The sequence below is a fragment of the Camelus ferus genome, chromosome 5 (assembly GCF_009834535.1).
Source record: "Camelus ferus isolate YT-003-E chromosome 5, BCGSAC_Cfer_1.0, whole genome shotgun sequence".
Classification (NCBI taxonomy): domain Eukaryota; kingdom Metazoa; phylum Chordata; class Mammalia; order Artiodactyla; family Camelidae; genus Camelus; species Camelus ferus.
The window spans coordinates 18,567,434-18,592,913 of record NC_045700.1 but is presented as its reverse complement, the minus strand read 5'-3'; the positions used below and the strand labels follow the sequence as shown (position 1 = coordinate 18,592,913).

The 25,480-nt window shown below is 38.4% G+C and overlaps 1 protein-coding gene across 1 annotated transcript in view; it reads right to left on the bottom strand.

Moving 5' to 3' along the window:
• THSD7B (thrombospondin type 1 domain containing 7B) overlaps window positions 1–25,480 on the bottom strand; it is a 657,597-nt gene that overhangs the window by 570,340 nt on the left and 61,777 nt on the right.

Here is a 25,480-nt window from a genome sequence, read left to right as displayed (position 1 = left end):
ACCAGGCTTTGAGCTGAGCTTCCGCCGGCATCACCAAAAGGTCACCAGAGATCATCTGAATCACTCCTAGGAAATAAAGCAACCGGGAGGATGAAGCAAAGAATCACTAACTCGGGCCCTCTCTGTGACTAAGCATTTTTATTTTGCTGTGACTGGAGGGAGGAAACTAGGATTTCAGTGTCAGATCACTTGTTTCTATTACTTCTCCTCCTTTATTATTCTACTTTCATCACATCCTCTGGCGGTGCCATGCACCTGCTGCCCACTTTCCAAAGTGGCTGGAGCAGAAAATCAATGGATGGAGGCAATACAAAAATGACACTGGTTTTGTATTTTCAAAATGTTTCTCCAATGAGTCGAGGGTATGACAACATCCACACAAATTAAGGACATAAATTGTATGAGATATTTTCTGCTTTAATCTCCAATTAAACAAATCTCTCAAGCGTGTGGACTTTGTCTTATATTTGTACTCAAGTTTTACAAGAATAAAGTCAGCGTCAATAAAACAATTCTGTAAGTAGGAATTTGACCAAACAAGGAGGAGGAGAAAAAGTGGGATGAGGAGATGAAAGAGAAAAAAGGGGGAGGAGGAAGAAGAGAAGAAACAGATTCCCACACCAGGAATATTCTCAGCCTGACACAGAGACTCAGGACAGTCCACGTCACACCTCAACTTTACAATAATCCTTGATGCTTGTTATGACTAATTTGGTGGCACTGGAAGAAGATCTTGAATCCAGAGATGTCGCTCACATTTATTAGACTGTTTTTCTCAGGATGAAGAAGAGACAAAATACTAGTATAGATTTTCAACAAAAAGTATTTGAGAAAAAAGATTTTCCATTATTATGTAGAAAATGCATTTAATAAAGATAACTCACTCCCCCATCATTCCAGTCCATAAAAGATTAATCATAAATGTTTCCAATTCAGTCCAACATCAGAGAGAGTACAGCATCTCATTAGTAAAGTTGAAAGACAGATCTCTCAACCATTTATTTACACCTCCATGCATTTGTTAGACGTATTTGTTTTGGCACCTAACATGCTCTTTTCAAAGGTGCCCAATGACTACTGATTGATTAATGATGAAACTGTGTTATTAAAAGAACCCATCTGTGTTCTTACTGTGTTTCTAAATCACATGTTTAAAACACAGTCTGACTCATTTGTTAATAATTAAAGTAGTCTCAATGTCTTTTCAAATTACCTATGGAATCATGAAACTTCTCCCTGTCTGCTAGCCTTGTGCACAGACAGATCAAGGAAAATAGAAATACTACAACAGCGTCTCTGCAGAGGTGTCAACACACACAGGATTAACGCATTAAAAAATCAGTGTAACCTAAAATAACGCTAGTACATTTTTAAGTTACATGCTGCTATTCAAAGATACAAAATGTCATGGGAGATGAAGAAAAAAATTAAGCTGATTCCTTAAAACCTGTATGAGAAAAATTAGTTGGTGGATCAAAAGATGAGGGCTGAAAAAAAATTCTAATGTGGGACACACAGCTATTGACTCTGATCTCAGTGATGATATGTACTCTGCCCTCCTTCCACCCATCTATAAATAAGACCTTGCATTAAAAATGAATAGCCCAGAAAACTGACTCAATAGGGCACGCAGAATTCTATCTTCTCAAGATTTTTTTCTCAATTTCCTCTCTAAAATGAGAAGGACAAAAGCAGGTAACAAGCACCTTTCATTCTTAGTAAGGTCTGTTCGAGAGTTTGTTTCCTTAAGACAATGAAGTCAGGAAAAGTAATTATTTGCCAATCGTATTTTCACAAGTAAGGGGAAGATGATGGCTTCCATATTGATTCACACATCACACTAAACCAAGAAACGCCCTCTTAGATGGGGGTCATTCCATTTCAAGAAACAGAAACAACTCAGACTAGATTAAATTAAAACAGGTATTTACTGGAAGAATTATGAAAATAGAACAGAAACATAGGCAAGAAGAAGAGCTTGGTCTCAGAGAAGCAAGAGGTCAAGAAGTGTTGTTATTCTATCCATTTATCTGGGACGCACATTTGCATCTCAGGGATGGTCCCTGCTTCTCTGTGATGCTGGCTTTACTACTCGCAATCTGTCCATCTCCCTTTCCCCAATCTCCAATCCCGTCTCAGCCTTTGCTGCTTTGATGACACATCACATTAAACATCCATTGGCAAACATCTACTTCCCCGCTTCTGGTCAGAGTCCCCACCAGGGTTTGTTCTGAGACAGCCATAAAGTTCTTGGTTGGGTAGAACTGTCCTCCCCCTCTACTCCAGGTGCAAGTTTTCAAATGCTGGGGATGGCTTTTGAGAGATTAACACACTGCTCTGAAAAATTTAGCGAACCTGTTAGGAAGACTCCAAGAGACAAATGGGTCATGGGAGTGACGCAGCGTCAGGTGAACTCAAGCACCATGAAAGGTTCACGCTCTACTGAAAGTCCCCAAAGCAAGCAACACTTACCAACTTGTATTTCAAACGGGAGTATGACTCAGAAACACAAATTAATGCCGACTTCCCACTTTCTGGAAAATATAAACAATCCTTGCTGCTTAGAAAACCGTGTGTACAAGGTTGCAGGTGTACTTTAAGGAGGATGATCTGTAGAGGAGCTCTTGGTACTTATGGATGCTATTTTTACAATCTGGAGCAAGTTGTTTAAACTCCAGGTCTTTGTGTGCATGTATAAAGGGGAGGGTGTATTTTCCCTTTTCTAAAGTGGTTCCTTAACACCATATAAGATCATTGTTGGGACCAAATGAGCTAACAAAGGCAAAATACCTCACTCAGGACTCAGCATCCAGGAACTCTTCAATTCTCCAGCTATGACCCAAAGTACTTACAAACCTCTCCATGCTGTCCTCTCTCTCACAAAATAAGCAGTGTCAGTCTCTCACCTATGCCAGACCCATTCAGTTATGGGTTTCCCTCTAAATTTACTTACACACCAAGAAGTCCCTCTTGCCAAAATCTTTTCTAATAAAGGCAAGGAATCAGTGATGTGGCAATGGCTGAGTTGGCCTTGAAGTGGGAGCATGACTGAAATGACAGAAGTAAATGGGAAAGTTATCTTTATATGATATATATACTTTATATGATATATATACTTATATGAAAATATACTTATTTCACTGTTTTCAATAATATATATGTATAGTCATACACATATAGAAATACATATTCATCATGAGCACAAAGGTGTCTCTCTCTCTCTCTCTCTCTCTCATACAAACACACACACTCACACACACACACACACACACCTTCCACAGTTGGCAATGGAAGTAATCTGGTATTCATTCATCTCTCCGTATCAGAGATCTACAGCTAAGTTTGGCCTCTATGTTGAATCTGGTCAGCAAATCTGCTTTATTTGGGCTACACAGGGTTTTAAATGTCACATGAACATCCATATTCCTTCTATGGAAAGTCTGGTTGATCCACCACCACTGGGACCACATCTCCACAAGGCAACCTGTCCACTTTAGATGGTGCTCAAGTTCTCCACTGTACTATCTCTCACTCATTATTACATTTGTGACCACGAGGCTGAGTGTTACTTCCCATTCGTCTCATTACACCTGGCTGGCTTTCTCACTCCCTTTACCTTCTCTGCCCTTCTGGGCACTTGTTCTTGTGCACTCTGGACTATGCTTTTACATCCATTTCAGTGTCTTATTCAGATTTTAGACTCCAGGGAGAAAGAAGCACATTAGATTGACTTGTTTTTTATAAAAAGTCTCATATTCCAATGGAGATGCCTGCTGAAGAGGTGACTTTATGATGGAGGTACAAGCACTAGCTGACTTGTTCTTACATACGGCTGAACTATTGGAAGCATCCTCTTAGTTGCAAAGGCCTGTTCTGACAACGCTTGATTACTCATGATCTGCTTCTCCAGTTTATGACTCATTCAGGTAGCTTTGTTTCTTTTCACGTTGCCCACTGCCTGACTTGTCTCTGAGTATTTCCTCCAGGGCAAGAGTATGAGTAGAAAGATGAAGGAACTAAAATCTCTTGATTAGACTACAGATAAGGGAAAAGGATAGAAGCAATGGCTTAAAAAGAGAGCAAAGATTTTAGGAATATCTTTGTTCTCTTTATCCCTCAGTTCTTCAGATAATCCAATGTCAGACCAACCAGTATAGGAGATGCTGTCAATGGCCCATGCGTTGTCCTGGAACCATTCTGTGTGCTGGGAGCAGGCTGACTTCGAACCACCAGCAGCTGACCTTTGTTTCTAGAATGATGGAAAGGTGACTTGCCCAGATGTATGACTGCATGGCAGGCCAGAAGTGCCCAAGAGCTAACACCCCCGGGGGCAGGGACGTCTTCAACCAATGTCCTGAGACTTGGTATGTAATTGTCCCACCTCCTCATCCCTCAGTTGTGTGTTCTGCATTGTTTTCCAGACACCCACCATCATGCTGGTGCAACAGCTCACCTTCATTGGCTGCCTTCCTTTTCCTGCGTCACCTCCCCACTCCCGACAGGCCTTTCCTGCACGTCCCAAGTACATTTCCTTCCCTCGATCCTCATCTCTGGATCTGCTGCTGGAAGAACCCACAATATGGGTTCACAAAACACGTACGTCAGAAATAGCTAGATGACCAAGAAAGAAGCAAGTAAATCGGTTCCCATGATTTCCACCCAGCCAAAATGACACTTGAAGATGGAAACTCCGTTAGATCTGTCAGCCTTCCATCAGAGAAAGTTTTGCTCAAGAACACATTTTATGTGCCATACTTTAGTCCCTGCAGTAAGGTCTTGGTAACTTGAGACAGATTATTATGAAACAAAGATAGTTTAGTCAAGCTTTTTAACCTTGGTTGATCTAAAATGTCTTTTTATTGCTGTATCAATCAATGAAATGATTTTTTCCAAGTCTAAAATAAAATTAGATACTAGTGTGTTGGGCCAGAGAGACAATGAGGATAAAATTTTAATTTGTTCATAAATGTGACTCTGTAGCTTATGTAACTGCTGACGGGGGCTCCGGAATTGTCATCTTGGTCAAGTGACTAATGAAGATGGCAGAAGCCAAGGAAGAAATCCTATTTTACAGCCAGACCAGCTTCCTCAAATTATGAAAACCCACAGTTGCAGTTTGGCATTCATAGTTGATGGACCTGACTTCCAAAATACTCTTGACAAATTTAATTTGGCCTTTGGGCAGCGGTGAGGAAATTAGAGAATTTGAAGGGAAGAAGCAAGGCAGAAGGAAAATGAATGGGATGAAAGAACTGCCTATGAGGACTGAATGCAAACGGTAAGGCTTAAGGCAGATTCTCAACTTTCATTGCCTTTAAAATGAACAGCAAAGGAAACGGCTTACAAAAGAACGGGTCCAAGGGACTCCCCTATCCCTTCCAGCTCCTCGGAGATACCCTGGGACTCCCCCAGCTACTGTTTAGTGTTCTGCTCCTCAGAAGCCAAAGCAAAACAAATACAGAAGTCGAGAGAGAAGAGCCCAGCTCTCTGCTGCACCCCCAGGCATGCTAGTACCTCCAACAACACAAAGGAAACCAAAGAACAGAGACTGTTCTGCAAATCTACCTGGCTAATTCATCTTTCTCAAGTTCACAGCTGACCTTCATATTTTAATGTAATTTCTTATTCTCGGTATTACAGGTGCTTACCATTCCTGGGACTAAAGCATATTTTACCCACCTCCATAACAGGAGTTATGTTAGACCCATTTTTTTAAGTCTTCTTTCTGACTAAATGGTGAGGAGTTTGAGATCCGAGATCCTACCTTGCTCAACTGGGCCTCACCAGAACCCAGCACTGCATTTGACCCATTATAATTGCTCAAAACAAACAAACAAAACCAAAAACATTCCCAAGTTGAAATGTTAAATTATATATCTAGTTCTTTCTGAGGAGCTAAAAAGTACGGCCTTTCTATTGAATCTCGTAATTGTTCAGACTCATTATATATAACATATAACCATCTTTCTTTTTTCTTTTTTTTTTTGGTATCCAACTGTGCCAACAGAGATGATGTGACAGTTTTGATGTCTTTCCCATGTCTGATTCTCCTATTTTCCCTGCTGATTTTGTTACAAAATCACCTCATCTGTCGGCTTACACATTGTTTCACTTTCAAATATTTTAAGTGAATTTTAATTGCTCAACTCTCAGAAGAAATGCCATTGGCCTGGCACTGTGGTGTGTCCTAGTTGGTACCTCCATCTCAAAGACGGAATTAGAGAGGGAAGAGCAAACTATAAATATTTCCCCAGTTCCACAATCGAGTGCATTTTCATGTAAAAAGGTGTTGAGAACTCGTCCCCCCCGTGACAGGAAATGTCCTACGAAATAAGGCCATCTCCCCCCATGTTTTGCAAAGCATCTCCATCATGAGTAATTAGTGTCAGTGACAGTGCCGTTCGTCCCACGTTCCGGCGGTGCCCATCTGCTGACTGTCCTGTAATGCCCTCCGACAGTCTCAGGTTCATCTGCTCCCTGCCTGACGTGTCCCCCCTACCATTCCGTCCATCTGCTGTCTTCATTGCTCTGACCTTTTAAGGTCCTGTCACTTTGCTGACTCTCTGCCACCCTTGCTCAGGCATCTTGATCACCTTGGGTTGACACGATGCTCTAACTCTGCCGGCTCAGGTCTCTTTTTCCATTGACAAAGTCGGGGACCCTCACATCACAGAATACTAAGATGGGTATATTTCATGAGCATAGAAACCAGGCTGGGCATTAGTGGAAGGAGCCATCAGTGAGAAACCTGGAGCGTTCTACTCTTGGCCCTGTCACTAACTAGGTGTACAAACTCAGACAAGTCACTGATTTTCCTCTTGACCTCAGTCGCCTCAATGCCAAAATGAGGAGATTGCACTACACCATCTCTAAGAACATTTCTAACTCAGTGATTTAAAGTCATCCTCACTGGAGGTTAGCCAATTCATGAAGACCATTTTTAAAAAAAAGCAGAAGATACATCACTTTCAGAAAAGAGGCCTAAAGGATGAAGAGAGGACACATCCTGTTAAGAATCAGCATATGAACTTACCAGAAGGCGTTATGATCCTAATACAAGCCACTGTCATTATCACCTCCAGACCCATCACCCAGCTTCCTCCCATGAGCCCTAGGTTCCATTTTACACTCAGCACTTAGTGGAACCTGGATTAAGTGTCAGTCAGATCAAATCACAACCCCCTCCCCTTTCCCCCACGGCTTCCTCTTGCACTTAGAATAAGTTCCAGATGCCCCACCATGAGTCCCAGCCTCTCTGATCTCATTTTGGATCACCCTCTCTCTCCCTTCCTGAGCTGCAGCCACACTGATCTTTCTTTGGTCTTTCAAACACACCAAGCACATGTCCATCTACTTCCGGCAACTGCTACCCTCTCTGCTTGGCATGCCCATCCAGCAAATCTTCACCTGGCTGGCTCCCTGTTTAACTCGTCTCAGCTGAAATGTCCATCTCCTCCCAGAGACTTTCTTCTAATCACCCTATCTATCTATCTATATAAGCCCCACCATCCTATATCACCAGTCATGCCTCCTCATATGTCCTACTTTGATTTCCTCCTATCATTAACCTCTGTCTGAATTTACCTTATTTATTTGTTTATTATTTCCCTCCTCTTACTAAAATTTTAAACTTTTAGAAAATAACGGTTGAGAAAAAGATTTTTTTTCCTTATTCCACACCTGCATCCCTATCATCCAGAACAATGCTCAAAATGACGAAGTCTTCATCAATGAATGAATAAGATAAGGGAGAGTCCCTGGAGTATGAACGCCTTGGGGGAGAGCTGTCAGACTTGATTTTGAATTGAGCAGGAGTGGAACACATTCTGAATGGAAAACAAAGAAGGCATCCCTACTTCCAAATCTGCCAGAGGGAGTTGAGAAACTTCTTTAAAAAGTAGACTGACATCATTAAAATGTCTCCAAGCAATAAATGCTGGAGAGGGGGTAGAGAAAAAGGAACCCTCCTGCACTGTTGGTGGGAATGTAAACTGTGACAGCCACTATGGAGAACATATAGAGGTTCCTTAAAAAACTGAAAACAAGGTTACCATATGATACAGCAATCCCACTCCTGGGCATATATCCAGAGAAAACTCTAATTCAAAAAGATACACGCACCCCAATGTTCATAGAAGCACTATTTACAACAGCCAAGACATGGAAACAACCTAAATGTCCATCAACAGATGACTGGATAAAGAAGATGTGGTGTAGTTTTATAATGGAATACTACTCAACCATAAAAAGAGTGAAATAATGCCATTTGCAGCAACATGGATGGACCCAGAGATTATCATACTAAGTGAAGTAAGTCAGACCGAGAAAGACAAATGAAATCATATGATATCACTTATATGTGGAATCTAAAAAATAAGACAAATAAATTTATTTACTAATCAGAAACAGACTCACAGAAACAGAAAACAAACTTATGATTATCAGAGGGAAATGGGGGTGGGAAGGGATAAATTGGAGTTTCAGATTTGCAGATACTGACTACCATATATAAAATAGAGAAACAAGTTTCTACTGTATAGCAAAGGGTACTATAGTCAATATCTTGTAACTTATAATGAAAAAGAATATGAAAAGGTATATATGTATGTATATGTATGACTGAAACATTGTGCTGTACACCAGAAATTGACACAACATTGTAAAATGACTGTACTTCAACAAAAAAATATATATGGTATATTTACACAATGAAATACAACTCAGCCATAAAAAAGAATGAAATAATGCCATTTGCAGTAACATGGATGGACCTAGAGATTATCATACTAAGTGAAGTAAGCCAGAAAGAGAAGGAAAAATGTCATTATCATTTATACATGGAATCTAAAAAAAATGTTCAAATGAACTTATTTAAAAAACAGACACAGACTCACTGACATGAAATAAACTTATGGTTGCCAAAGGGGAAAGAGGGGAGGGAAGGATAAATTAGGGGTTTGAGATTAGCAGATACAAACTACTCTATGTAAATTAGATAAACAAGATCCTATTGTATAGTATAAGGAACTATATTCAATATCTTGTAATAACCTATAATGAAAAAGAATTTATGTATGTATAACTGAATCACTATGCTGTACACTAGAAACTAGCACACCATTGTAAGTCAAATATACTTCAATTTAAAAATTAATAAAGTACCTTATAAAATGGAAACCATGAAAAGAAAAGTAGTTTGAGATCATTTAGTCCTTCCTCTGGCTCAGGTGACCTCAGGGGACCCTTGGGAAGACTGCCCTCCACTGACAGGTAGTAAACAGGTTCCCGGCGTGAGGAGCTTTGAGCGAAAACGGTCCCTGGGTGGCCACAGGTGAGAGAATTTTGTCCTCACCCTGCTGGAAATATTTCCATTTTCCACAGAAATTTGTCTGTAACCTTGAGAAGCCACTCATAGATTTCCAAATTTGGGCATGTGAGTTTTTCCTCACAAAGTCAGAAGAGGTATTGTTTCTTCCACTGCCCGGGGCCATTTTTGTACAATAGGTAAAAATCAAAATACTTAAGCAACATTGTAAATCAACCACACTTCAATTTAAAAAGAAAGTGAGCAAAAAGAATATAAAAGACTTAAAAAATTCAGACTGCAGTTCCTAAGCTCATATTTAGTACCCTCACCCCACCTCTGAGGCCAGAGACACCAAAATGCACCCTAAAATCTTCCTGGACCAACTTGTTCTCCTTAAGTAATGCCTTTAGCAAATCTATAGAAACTTAAAGTACATCAGTGGTTGGCCAGGACTGAATGGGAAAGGGGATAAAAAGGCACCAGGGATCTTACTGAATAGGGTGGTGGATGTGTTCTAAAACTGGATCTTCATGATGGTTGAGCAACTCAGTATATTTATCAAAAAATTATTAAATTGTATGCTTAAAATAGGTGAATCTTATGGAATGTAAATTATATCTCAATAAAGTTTCTGTTGCTGTTGTTGTTGTCTTAATATTAATTAAGTCCTTGGTCTTAATCAGATGAGCTCCCCTGGCTTTCAGTTTCAAGGGGACAATGTTTCTACTCTTACATAAAAATGAATTTTTTTCTTTTCTTCTCTCAACTTAATTTAAGGATCTGGGGAATCTTCACTTGATAACACTGCCAGAAGAGGTAGTTTCCTTTCTAAAAATAATGTGTCATTTTTGTCTTTTATCCTTTTCGGCAAACAGAAAGCGACTAGATGTAAAAATATTTGGCACACAACTTGATCAAATACAAAAACTCACACTTACTAGGTTGTGTGAAATGTTGAGGGAATAATCCAAACCACATTAATATGATGCCAATTGGGAGCTAAAGACAGACTCCTTTGTTGTGTGAAGAAAGGCCGGTGGAAATGATGGACTTCCAAATCTTTTATCCCCATTCCCAGCGTGACATTTCCAACCTCCCCGGGCTGCCTCATCCCTCCCTCATGGAGTGAAAATGCAGTCATCATGTCTCATTTAAACCCATCTTCACATGCTGATTTCCTGTTACGTTGCTCTCATTCCATTTTTCCTTTAATTGAGTGTAGTTGATTTACAATGTTAGTTTCAGGTGTACAGCAAAGTGATTCAGTTATACATATACATACATATATTTTTTCTTTCCAGATCCTCTTCCATTACATGCTATTACAAGAAATTGAATATAGTTGTCTGTGCTATTCAGAAGATCTTGTGGTTTATCTACTTTAAATACAGTAGAGTGTATTCGTTAATCCCAAACTCCTAATTTATCCTTCCCATTCCATTTATGGCTACCTTTTGATTCAGTTTTCATTCTATTTTTTACATTTTTAAAAGTATTCCTTTCATCAAGGTACTAAATAAATGAAGAGCTCTGGGGGTTCCCACCAGCATACTTCTCCCCAAAGGACACACCAATCTTTGGTTGTGTGTCAATCACAGTCATCTTCCCTGGCTAAATGACTTTGCAAAATCAAAAGAAGGGCTGTCTTCTACTTGCTCTTGAACATATATTCTGAATGCCAGATGCAACTGATCTAGATATGGGACATTCTGAAATGTTGCTTGAACCACTGTGAATCTCAAGTGTTCTCACTGGAGAAATGAAGATATGGACAACTACCTTTCTGTACTGACCGGTGGAAAGACAACACCATGATGCTGTCATAAGTAAGTGCTGAATTTAGAGGGCTGAATAACTCATAGTCAATACTTTTGCTATCACCAATACCTCTGGACTCTGAGATGGCACCAAGTTTCTCCCCAGTAGACAAATCCTTAGTGTGTTGAAATAGCATTAATGCTGTTTCCAAAAATTTCTTACCAGTTGGGAATTGACAAAGGGACAGAAATAAACTTTCTGGGATGATGGTTTACAAAGGTACATTTGCTGCTGTTGGCAGGAATGGTTGTCTACCCTGTGATTCATTCTCAGCTAAAATACACTGAACGGACTCTGAATAACATCGGTGCTGTCTGACATTTCCTTAGCAAACCCAGGAGAAGCACTCCAACTGCCTCTACATTGAGAAGCCTATGTTATTTGCTTGTACACATCTGCTCACTTCACATCCTTTCCAGCTAGACCATTCCGTAGGATGGGATGAACAGATAATACCTATTGAAAAGTGGAAGAACATGCACTTCATAGCACTTACTGTCCACTTGAAAATTCATCACAGACCTTGTTACTGCTTATAGAGTATTTTCTTTAAAAATCTTACTTTCTAGGCTTAGATGTCATATTTTCCTGTCTTACTTAAGAGCAGAAACTATGCTTACACTCTACATCTTGCAAAACATGTCAGTTTGCAAAGTCAGTGCCCAATGAATCTTCATTACTTTGAGGCATTTGGATTGTCCAGAAACTTTCCACTCTATGTGGCTACTACGTACTAAGCACACTCATGAAGCCCAGGTGAGCCAACAGCAAGTTTCCAAAAGAAGGGACTTATCACATCATGAGCAACATGCTATTTCTTCTAACACAGCACATTTCTTTGCCATAGCTTTTAAACAAATAGTTCACACTATGTGACACAGTGGTTTGTGTGTCTATCTCTCTAACTAGGTGTGAGCTCCTTGAGAACACAGTGGAGTCACATTCATCTTGGTCTCCCAAAAACCTCACCCAGCGTCTTTTGCATAATGGCTCTCAAGTGCTCCAGCAGAGCCAGGCATTGTGATGGACACTGGACAACAAATGAGTAAGACAAAGTCCTTACTGTCATGGAGCTGACTGGCCAATAAGAAAGAGAGTCTAGTCAACCGGTGATCACAAGATGGCACACGAAGCTCTATGACACAGGTGGCCAGTAGACTTGAGTGGGCAAAGACTGGAGGAGTCAGGCAAGGTTTTCCAGCTAAGTTAATAATAAAGAGGAAACGTGTTGGGTAAAAAAATGGAAGGCACTCGTTCAGGATTTACAAAGTTGAATTCAGCATAAAGGCACAGTGTTGGTAATAATAATAGAGAACCCTGACCTCTGCAAACCATGCTGCCGGGTGAGTGAGAACACTTGATGCCTAAGAGGTCTCCAGAGAAAGGGTATGCAGCTACCCTCAAAAAAGACACGGCTGGAACAGAATTAAACTAAAAAGCTGAGTCAATAATGAAACAAAAAAGAGAAAAAGCTCACATAGATGACTTAATGTTGTATCTAAGGTGGAAGGTGGATCCGCACAACCACGTAAGCACAGACCCACGGAGCCCAGACCAACACGCAGCGCCGCCTTCTTCTCACCCAGTACTCTGCTCTTCTCCTCCTCAGCATCCTGGGCTGGGTGGGTGAAATGAGAACTCTCAGCTCCAGCACTTGCTACCATTTTTAAGCTTAAGCTCACTAGGAGAGAATCTTCTTGACCTGTCCTGTGTGGTTTAGCAGTGACAAATATGTATTCTGTCTTGTTTGCACACCCACATGTTGCTCTCATTTCTGTTGAGGGCTGAGGGTGCACTGGTGTCTTTGAACAACATTATAAACCGCCTGGCAATCCTCCCACAGGAAGAAATTTTGCCAAAACCCTCCCTCAAGTCTTTAGAAGTCATTTTATAAGATGGACTTCAGAGAAAGTTATTCAAAAATCAACAATTTCGATTTATGTTAAAGAGACTTTTTTTTTGCTGTAATAGATACAGAAAATAAAATTTTCTAAGTTCATTCTTCAGTTTTAGTGTTAATTTATTCCACATACAAAGTCTCCTTTGGGGGTTATAAGAAAAAAAATTGATACTATAAGTTTTAATATAAAAATTATTTCAGAAGATCATTCTATGGATTTCATCCAAAAAGAGGTCAAATACACCATGATTTTTGTCTAATTAAAATAGGCACTTTAACATCTAAATTATGTAAGTATTCCCAATAGGAAGATAATTTTTAATTAAAAAATTTTTTTGAGGAGGGGGGATTGGGTTATTTATTTATTTATTTATTTTTAAGATTGAACCCAGGACCGCGTACATGCTAAGCATATGCTCTACCACTCAGCTATACTCTCCTCCCCAGAAAGATCATTTTTAAAGAAAAATAAAGATATTTAATCACATTCCTTCTATGTCTAATAAGAACAGAATTCATTTACTCATTCTCCTCTTGTTTTGAGTATACCAAGTTTAAAAGTACACAACTGTCTTTCACAGTACCAACTATGAAGACAGAGGGGCATATATAGCAGCTGAGGTAACTGCCCATCTTAGAAAAGTGTGGGAAGCATTTTAAAAACATACATGATTATTTAAAATTCTTTTTCTCTCAAGGTATTTTTTAAAAGATAGAGTAACTTTTTAGATTATACACTACTATTCCTATTTAACATTATTTTTCTATTTTGGCATACCCTCATGCACACATTCATACATACAACAAACAGTGATACTGTGCAATGTGAAGAAATTAAATGATATAGATGCATGACATGAAACAAAATACTCTTTAAAAACATTTAATTATGTATTTTATCTGTCGAGTTCACTATGCTTTCGATCTGAATGATAGGACAGACTGAAATCAATCATTTCCCAACAAATTGAGGCATTTGGCAATAGCGCCCCCTCTTAAGCAATCTGATCGCTTGTCTGTGCCATTTTGCTCAGTCACCAAGATGTACGAATTCACTAATTTTGATCAGCCTAGCCAATCACACACGTTCTGCAACAATCTGGTAACTGCCCAGCAATTAACATTTTTAATCTCCAAGACCCAATAAAAGTGATAAACTGTCTATTCAGAGATAACTTGGAAATACAGTCTTTTAAACCTCAGAATATACATTGCCTTTATTGACCAATTCTCTCTGCATCCAAGCCCACATCTTCTGGACTCTGTGATCCTGAGGCTGGAAATCTGAGAACTACAGACATTTCTTAGATTTTCTTGACAGCTGCCCTCTGGTCAGCTTCTGACACTAGGAGACACTGATGAAAGATGAGAAAGGTGGGAAGGGATAAAAGGAGAGCTGTTTCCTGTTCCCACCAGTACTCTTCCAACAGCAGTGGACAGCACTAACTTTCCTCCCTTTGGCATCTGAGGAGCAATTTCAAGGCACACCTGGAGGACCAAAATCAGCCTTGCAGAACTCTGCCAAAGCTCCGAGCCTGCTGGACGGTGCTTCCCAGAGTTACCAGTCTTGCTCCATGGCAGCCACTCCTTGAGCTACTAGGTTCTCACAGCACTGCCTCTTCTCTTTGATACCCCAGCTGTAGGAGTGAGAACGACTTTCTACAGTTACACTGACAATTACCAATTTCTGGATATCTCTTTGTCTACTTCATACTCAGTTTCCCAATACCTGTATGAAAGCCTCTGTTTTAAATATCTACAGTATTTCCTATTTCTTGAATGGAACCTGATTGACATACTAGATAATATATTTTGAAAGAACAATTGTTTAATATATAAGACCAAATGAGATGCACAATTTGGTTTCAACTCATTTGCCATAAGACCTGTGTGAATTTGGAAAAATTTCATAACCCATCAGTCTATTCACTCATATAAATTAAATACACTAGCAATACCTATTTAAGAGATGATGATGATGATGATGATGATGATGATGATGATGATGATGATTATTATTATTTGTTTAGGAGGTTAAAAGAAATGATGCAGGTTAATCCTTCAACACATTTCCTGGCATGTGATGAACATTTAATACATGTTTATATTATTATTATCATTATTGCCATTCACCAAATGCAACATTCTCCCCAGTGTTGCCAGGTGACTGTGCATATTTTCAAAACATACCTAGAAAAAGACCCATAAAATTGATCTCTAATAAACCAGAACTCTGAAACTATGATATTCAACATCACCTCTTATCCAAAGCATCACAGAAAGAGAATGATCTATGTTGATTCTTCTGTATCACAAAGATCAACAATTAAATCTTTATTCAAAATAAACTTCATTATCTCTAGTTCCTTAATCAGTAAAGTTTGCCTAAGAATGTTAAGTTCACCTTTTATATATATTTCAATATAAACTGTAATGTATAAAAATTTTTTATAAAAGTAAAATGGTACATTTTGACACTAACCATATAAAAGCATTTTTTAATCCTAAGAATACCAAAATATTATAGAGATACGATACACAATGCAAGAAGCAAATAATTTTCAATAGCAGGATAAAAATTGATGTCATAAGTTCAGATGAATATTCATTAAATTTTTACATAAACTATAACAAGAAAAAGAGCATAATCTGAATCATCATTACTTAACCACTTCCATGTAGCCTAACTTTCATTAAAGATAAAATCCTTTTGAAATGTGTGATTGTGCACAGCATTATCTTACGATCCTTCAGTTTTAAAATATTGTTTCCCTAACCAATACAAATCATCAAGGAATAAAATATCTGCTTGCATCAAAACCCCACATACTAACTTGTACCCTCTAGAATGCCAGAGTTCAAAAATATTACCCTAAATGTTAAAACTCAAGGGTGCTACTTTAATGAACTTAATTATGAAAAACACCATATGCGATAATGCACTAACAAAACAGCAATTTGTACCAGATGGGCAATTAGAACAGCTTGCCACAGACGGCATGGTAGTACAGTGTATTTGTCAAGCTTGGTTTTGATCAGAGAAGTTAATTGAAAATATTTTTCCAGTGGTACAATAATAGAATGAATGTTGAAGACTTGGAAATCCATTTTCACAAATAATTTTTGAAAATAATGATTTGTGCTTGTCCCGTAATGACAAATGCCGATTAAGAAAAAAAAAACTCCATTATAAAAAAGCACAGAATAAATAAAGACAAAGATATTTAGTCTTCATACTCAATCTATTTGACAAAATAGGATGTAAAAGTAGAAATTAAGTCTTCCACATTGAAATGCAAAAGCCAACTGGTTTTTCCAACATGAAAGGGGTATGAAAATGGACAAGATATTCATTACACATTTGAAAGGCGAGTCAGGTCAGTTAGGAAGCACACACAATTCAAAAAGGCCAGTACAGCCAGGACCACCCATGCTCCTCTAGAAAAATGGCAAGACTGGTTACAATAAAAAAGAAGGGAAGAAGAGAAAAACAGGATCCCTCACCTGTAACTTTTGCCCTTCCTAAGATTCTTTGCTTTGAGGCAAGGGGATGGGAGTGTGAGTGACAGGGAAGGCAAGATTGGAGATGAGAGAAGACAGAAAGAGCAAAGTACAGAGTTTAAGAAGTTATATAAATATAATCTTGATTAAATTTATACCAATGACATATTAAATGTTCTGAAATTATGATTCTTTTTAGGGTGGAGGGTAACAATCTCGCTGAACCCAGTAATTCTCAAACTTGAGTATTCAATGTATCACTGGAAAAGTTTTCAAAATAAACCCATGGCTATGAAGCTGCCTCATCCCCAAAAGAAGTTTTGATGCAGTTAGTCTGGGGAGTAGCCCAGGTATTGAGATATTATAAATCCCTGCAGGTGATTCAAATGTGCCTTAACATTTGAGAACCACCATTTTAACCCTTAAGCACTTTTCTCCCCTAAAAATAACTTGCCTCAAACCTCAGTTTATTTAATGTTCATCAGTGGAGTATTTTAAATGAATTAAAGCTCAGCCTTCATGATCTCTTCATGATCTGCAACAGCAAAAGTCTCCAACAACCTAAATACTTTTCAATAGGGGACTGATGAAGTGTTATGGGAAACTGTGTAATGGAACATTAGTTATGGTATTGCTTAAAATTATGCTATTAGATCTTTTATTATTTTACTGTTTAAAGAGGATTTTAGCAAATGCATGTGCATTGTTTAAAACATCAAATAACATTGAAAGATATAATGAAGTATTTAAAAAAAAAAAACAAAACTTGTTTCTACTCTTCCTGTTTCCCAGAGTAACTCTTCGAAGTTGTTTTTATTAGTGATACTGATCACCAGATTTCTAAATAATATACTTATACTTCTGTATCTGAATTCATCAATGCTTGACTTCATGCGCTCACTTCCACAGTAGATAAGGACATAGCTCTCACTACTCCTGAACACTTTCTATCCCAGCCAAGTCCAGCATTATGTTGGTTGACTACCCAACATTCACTCTTGGTCTGAGACTCTAAGCCTATCACGGTGGTCCATTCCCCTTGACAGTGACGTGGTTTAGGTGTGGGCATGTAAGTACTCCTGCCGTAGAGAACTGATGGGAAGGGTTCCAGCGAGTTATTGGGAATGGTTTCTTAGATCCTGAGAGAGGCTTCAGCAGAGATGATCTTCTTTCTGTCTGTGGACTTTATCATAACCAAATATAATGCTTGGAACTTCTGCAGCCATCTTGCTGCCCGTCTGAGGCAGCAAAAGCCAAAAGAGAGGCAGGAAGAATTAAACATTCACAGAGAAGTGGTAGCCAAGCCTTGTCAGCATGGGAGCCATAGCTTTCCTATCTCAAATTTCTTATGGTGTGAGATACTAAATTTCATTCTGGTGAACCAAACAGAGTCAGTGTTCTCTGTTACGGCTGAATGTTCTTAATTGATATCCCTCACTTTCCCCATCATCCAAAATAATTCTATTTTTGGTTAAACTCATGATCCAGTGTTTGTGTTTTCAATCCACATAATTTTGTTCCATGATAAACAATGATTAATTTGCTTTTCTAGGCAATAGTTAATGTTCTTGGATTTTAAAATGTGTCACGTTTTTCATTTGCTTTGTTTGCTCTGTGCCTATAGCTTTTTCTTCCTACGCCATACATAAGTCATTCAAGGTAATTTTTCACATGGTAGAACACGTCTGGTGTGACCATGTAATTTAATACCCTCCCAGAGACACTTCTGAGGGTGAAAGCATGCGTTATCAGTGGTAAGGCCAGAACAATAGGTATAAATCAGGATTGTACGGAGAAAACCAAGACAATCTCCCATAAATATACCTAGTAATCTATCAATGCATTTTTAATTAAGAAGCTCCCTCCATGGGTTCCCATTTCTCCAGCTACAAACTAGACAAGTTGTGTTTTAGGTCCCCAAGCCATAGTTCTGTGACTTCCATCACAGACTTCCTAGACATCCCCTTTGTCTTACTCCTTCTTGTGTTCAATATTCTGTAGATGGCGCTTGTGTTTTTCTCTTTATTTAGGTAGATAATATGTTCCTAGAGTTTCTGCTTTCTTGGATTCCTCCACTGTTTTGTCGGAACACATCATTAGGTAGCTTCCTGAAAAAACTTAGTTTTTGAAATATGGAAATCTCTATAGTCTACATTTAAGCACAATTACCTGGTTAGAAATTTTAAAGCTTTAATATATGACTTTACAGCTTCCAGTCTTCCTATACAGAAACGCAATGTAATTTTTAATTCCCAGATCTTAGTATATAAGTGAGTTTTTTTCTCTCTTTTTCCTTTTCAAAAAATATTAGGATGTTCTCTGTATTTCTAATATTCTGTTTTTAATTATTTGTACTTTGGAGTAGATCTGTTTCTTTTAACTTACTGAGCTGGACCTTGATAGGACCTTTCAATCTAGTTACTGATAGAATTCAATTCTGGGAAATTTCTTGTGTTATTTATGTCACTATTTCATCACCTTCTTTTATCAGTTCTGTCTTTCTGAAATTATTAAAGTCAAGTGTTAGACCTCTAAAGTCAATTTTTTATTGCTTTTATATTTTCCTTTTGTTTTATTCTTTCTTATCTTTTCCTCTTCTTTTTTTGTTTTGTTTTATTTGGTTCTGAGCATTCCTCAACTTTATCCTCTAAAATTTTACTTTATTTTTTGTTTGCTTTTTATAGTTTTGTTGAGAAATAACTGTCATCCATCACTGCATACATTCAGAGTACAGCATCATGGTTTACTTTACATAGACTGAAATGATCAGTACAATAGGTTCAGCTAAAAATCTATCATCTCATATAGACACAATAAAGAAAAGAAAAGAGAAAGAAAAAGATTTTCCCCTTGCAATGAGACCTCTCAGGACTCGTAACAACCTTTCTATGTAACATTCAGCAGTGTTAACCATAATCATCATGTTGTACATGACATCCCTAGTACTTCTTTATCTTATAACTGGAATTTTGTACATTTTGACTGCCTTCTTCCAATCCTCCCTCCCCCTCCAATCTCCAATTCTGGTAACCACAAGTCTGATGTCTTTTTATGAGTTTAATCTTTTTTTTTTTTTTCTTTAGATTCCACAAATAAAAGACATCATACAGTATTTGGCTTTATCTGATTTCACTTAGCATAATGCCTTCAAGGTCCATCCAAGTTGTTGCAAATGGTAGGGGTTCCTCATTTTATATAGCTGAATAATAATAATATATATGTTATATACACAGACATACATATATATGACATGTACATATATATACATACCATGACTTCTTCATTCATTCATTCATTGAAAGACACTCCATTTGTTTCCATATCTTGGCTATTATATATAACACTGCTATCAACATGTGGGTGTAGATATCTTTTCCAGTAATTTTTTTTTGTTTCTTTGGATATATACTCAGAAGTCTATTTGCTGGATCATATGGTAGTTCTAATTCATTAAGTATCCTCCATATTGTTTTTCTACAGTGGCTTTATAACAATGTTCCCTCTTCTCATGTTCATGACAGCATTTCATATCTCTTGTCTTTTTGATGATGCCCATTCTAGTAAGAGTATGGTGATAGATCTTTGTGGTACAATTTGCATTTCCCTAATGACCACTGATGCTGAGCATCTTATCATGCACCTGTTGGCCAAATATATGTCATCTTTGGAAAAAGATCTATTCACATCCTTTGCCCATTTTTAATTGGGTTGTTATTTGTTTGTTTTGTTTTTATTTTTGTTATTGAGTTCTGGAAGTTCTTTACATATTTTGGGTATTAACCCCTTATCAGATACATGGTTGGCAAATATTTTTTTTCCCATTCCACGGGTTCTCTTTTCACTTTGTTGATGATTTCTTTTGCTATACAGAGCTTTTTAATTTGATGCAATCCCATTTGCTTATTTTTTTATTTTGTTGCTTGTGCTTTAGGTATAATATTTTTTTAAATGATTACTGCCAAGACTCATATCAAGGAGATTTATTTCTGTGTTTTCTTCTAGGAGTTTCACTGGTTTCAGGTCTTACATTTAATTCTCTAATCCATTTTGAGTTAATTTTTGTAGGTGGCATAAAATATGGGTCCAATTTTATCCTTTTTCATATGAATATCCAATTATCCCAGCACCATTTATTGAAGAGACTGTCCTTCCCCCATTGAGTATTATTGGCTCCCCAGTCAAATATTATTCAACCATATATGCTTGGGTTTATTTCTGGGCTCTTGATTCTGTTCCATTGGTCTGTCAGTTTTTATGCTAGTACCATATGTTTTGATAATTATAGCTTTATAGGATAGCTTGAAATCAAGAAGTGTGATGTCTCCTGCTTTGTTCTTCTTGCTCAGGATTTCTTTGACTACTCAAGGTCTTTTGCAGTTCCACATATATTGTAGGAGTGTGTTTTCCTTCTTCTGTGAAAAATGCCATTGGAATCTTGACAGGGGTTACATTAAACCTATAGACAGCTTTCGGAATTATTGGTATTTTAACATTAATTGATATTTTAATATTAATTCTTCTAATCCATGAACACATGATATATTTCCATTTATTTGCAACTTCTTCATTTCTTTCATCAATGTCTTGCAGTTTTCAAAGTAGAGAACTTTATCTCCTTGGTTAAATTATTTAAGTATTTTACTGTTTTTGATTCTATTGTAAATGGGATTGATTTACTTCTTTTTTTAGAAAATTTGCTGTTAGTGTATAGAAACATTACTGATTTTTGTATGTTAATTTTGTATCCTGCAGCTTCACTGAGTTCATTGATCAGATCAGTTTATTGGTTGAGTCTTTAGAATTTTCTATATATAAAATCATGTAATCTGCAAACAGAGAAAACTTTACTTCTTACTTTCCAATTCTGATACTTTATTTTTCTTCCCTGATTGCTCTAACCAGGACTTCCAGTATAATGTTGAATAGGAGTGGTGACAGTGGGCATCCTTGTCTTGTTCCTGAACTTAGAGGAAAAGCTTTCAACCTTTCACCAGTGAGCATGATTGTTTTCCTAATTATTTTAGTTGTCTGAATGTTCTTGTACTTCACTAAACCTCTTTAAGAGGATTATTCTGAATCCTTGTCTGACAGTTGATAGTTCTCCTTTCCTTTAAGAACACTTTTAGACCTTTGTTACTTTCCTTTGGTGATGTCATATTTACCTAGTTTTTAAGATATTTGATTTCTTTCTGATTCCTTGGTATCTGTGCATTTGAGTAATTAGATTCTTCCCCCAAACTTTACAGGTTTCCTTTGGCAGAGATTTATCTTCAGCAGGTAGCTCAGTTCGGGTTTCTGGGTGTGTCTGCTGGCAATGTCCAAGGTCAGATGAGGCCTACTACTGTGGTCTATTTTTCAGTGAGGCAACTGTTCAAGCTCTGAGGTCAGGGATGGAGGTGTGCCACTGGCTAAGAATATCTGGATAGGACTATTGGCCTGGTTCCCTACCCAAGTGAGGATGAGCTCTGCAGTTGCCTGTATTTTCTGGTCAGGTTTACTAGATGTTCGGAATTGGGCACTATACTCAGTAGTAGATGAGGCTATGAATTAGCTTACCTCCCTGACAGAATAACAGGATGGGACCCAGGCCCTCTATGGCTCACTGTTTAAGGACTTGAGTCGGGCAAGAACGTGCACTGAACTCCCTGGTCAGGTGAGGCCGCTGGTTTTGCTCTGCAGACAGGGAAAGCCATAAGCTGCACTCTCTGTTCAAGTGACACTGTAAGCAGGGCTGTTGGATGGGCTACACAGCTTCCCATGGGCTCTTGTTAGGTTCCCCGGTGGGCAGATTGGAGGCTGTATTCAGCAATAGGCAGGGTTATAGATCAGTTCCCCTGCCCAGAGAGAGCGAGAAAAGCAGCTCTAAAGCTGGTAAAGCCTTTTGTTTATTGTCTTGACTCAAGCCTACCTGCATCTCCAGTTCCCTGGCTGAACAAGACCATTGGCTTTGCTCTGCAAACTCTCAGTTCTGCCTGCCCTTTTCTTGGCTCGAGCACCACTGGCCACAGGCTTTCTAGGTGTTCTTGTCAGCTCTTATGGTCAGATAGGGCCAGGAGCCACAGTAGGTGGGGCTATGCCTGAACTCCCTTGCCTGGATGGAAAGGGGAGGGGTCACTCCAGGTAACTCCTAATTTCCCAACAGGTTCTCCAGTCGGAAGGTGCAGGGAGATACCTACCTTCAGCCTTGGCCATGAATTAATCGCTTCTTATGCATAGCAGGGGAATTCTCCATGCCCAGCACTGGCTTTCCTCTGGGGGTAACTGGCTCCTCCTGCTAACCTCTCAGTTTAAGGATCAGTGGCTACACAGCTTCCAAGTGTTCCCACCAGCCCCTCTGGTTAGCTGCGGCCAGGAGACACTCTCCACCGCAGGTGGGGCTGCGACTCAGCTCCTTGCCTGGACATGGGCAACCAGGTTCTCAGGCCACCAAAATACTTCATTTGAGGATCCAAAGAAGGCAGATCGGCAACCCCTCAAGTTCTCTGGCCAGAAGGTAACAGCAACTTGATTCTGCAGATGAGTAAGTCACTGGTTGGTACTACTACTTCGGCACTGCAGGAATGAACTCAGTCTGCCAAGATTCACGTGCCAGTTGCTGCGAGCCCTTCCCTCCTTCTCCATCACAATCGGATTCCCAGCGGTTGAGCTCCACAGATCCCCCTGTAATCCCTGTGGGGTTAAGATCAGAGTAGCAGCTCCTATAAAGCAACTCACAATGCTGGGGGTTGCTGACTGTCCCTCTTGGGTTCTCTTTTTCCACTGGAGGAGCCAGAAGCTCAGGGGAGACCTCTCCGTATGATTCTGTACTGGCCTGAGAGTGGGGGCTGGGGGGCAATGTGATCAGTGTGTAGCTGGTTCTCTTACTCTTCTAATGCAGTCTGTGTGGGTCTGTGTGGCACAGGGCAACTTCAGCCTCATCTACACATTCTAGGATTCTCCCAGTGGCATCTTCTTCTTGAATAGTTATTAGTTATTCTTCTTATGAAGGGGAGGAAAATCAAGAATGATCTGTCGCCATCTTGGTGACATCAGCGTCTGATTTTTTTTTTCTTTATTTTATTTTCAATTTTCTAAAGCACATTGATAGTCTGAGTGCTTTTTTCTAAGTATCCTGATCTAGTGTCATAAATTCAATATTTTCTCCTATTTCTTTCAAGATGTTAATTTTAAAAGTATTTAACTATTTGTTTCCCGCATTGCATCTACTTCCTTCCAGTTTCTGTTATGGGTGTGTGGTTGCTTTGTTGTTCTAATTTACGGCTTTCATATTGCAGGCTTCCCTCACATGTACGGTGATCCTTGGATATTTAATAATATTGCACCTGAAACAGTAAAAAACTGATAGGAAGTTTATCAACTGTTGGGCTTCACTTATGATGATTAGGTGGTAGTTTTTTGTTAGGGGAGCCTTGGTTTCCCAAATATTGGTATTTCTAGGTCTTTCCTCTGAGTTTATTCAGTTTCTTTAAAGAAAAATCCTCTAAGTTTTGCCTGATGTGTTCTAGGAACAGCACAACCAATGAGGGCTGCAGGTCTCCATTCATTCCTTCCTTTATAATGTCACTATTATCTATTTTCACAAAATATTTTTGCAGAACTATTCTTATAATTAGATGACTGTTATAAACTCATGTTAAGAAAGAAAAAGAAATAGGACGAATTGATGGACAAAGGGATTCAAAAATATTTTTGAGGTTCTACCACAACTTCTAAGGCATAATGTTTGATGCTCTCTGAATCTCAAAAATTGTTAAGATTTAAACATTTGCTCCAAAACAGTTCATAATCTACTAGAGAGAAATACTAGCATAACTAACTTTAAAACAAGATCTGTTTTGTGGTACTGCTGAGAGGTAAGTCTGGCAATAGAGGGACTCGCTAACCAGTGCTGAGAGACAATACCAAGTGGTGGAGGAGCAGAGCAGACATATATCCCTAAAGGGACCTGGGAAGGTTTTGAGGATGAGCTGGGTTTTTTTAAGTTAATTTTTATGTGTACTGAGTAACACATCGCCTACTTCTCATATATATACTATCCAAGCTATTGTCCAGAGACCACAATCTGGCTACAAAACATGAGATAGATGAGAGGAGAAAGAAACCAGAGGACAAACCAAAAAGACTTTTAAAAGAGTTTATTTCCTTCTACTTAACAGCTTAAACAAGAACGAAAAATTGGAATAAAGACCTAAATATTAAAAGCTTCCAGAAAATAATACAGGAAAATATCTGCATAAGCTCAGCAGAGGAAAGGATTTCTTATAACAAGACTCTGAATATACTAACTGTAAATGATTGCTAAGGTTTCTACATTAAATTTAAGAACTTCTGTTTTTAAAAGATAACACAGAGAAATGAATATATGTGTGTATATGTATATGCATGTGTGTGTGTATATAATATAATATAATATAACATAACATAACAACATAGTATAATATATATAATATAACTAACAGAGGGCTCAACTCAAGGACACATAAGGAAGGAATCTCTTAGCAATCAATGAGAAATAAAGAGAAAATAAAACAGATACATGGGCAAATATACTTGAACAGGTTTTTTTTGGGGGGGGTAGGTAATTAGATTTACTTATTTATTTTTAGAGGAGGTACTGGGGATTGAACCCAGGACCTCAGGCATGCTAAGCGTGCACTCTATCACTTGAGCTATATACCCTCTAACAAAAAGAAAATCCAAATGGCCAATACACATGAGAAGATCCTCTATCTCACCAGTAGTATCATAGTAGTAGTATCACAAAAATGCAAATTAAAGCTACAAGGGGGAACTTTAAACATATACAGATTCACACACACACTCAAATAAAAACAAAAAATAATTTAAAGCTTGATTATACCACATATCATTAGAATATGGAATAATACAGATACCCATAAGATGTTAAAGCAAATGTAAACTGGTTTCATCGCTTTGGAAAAAAGCTTGTCACT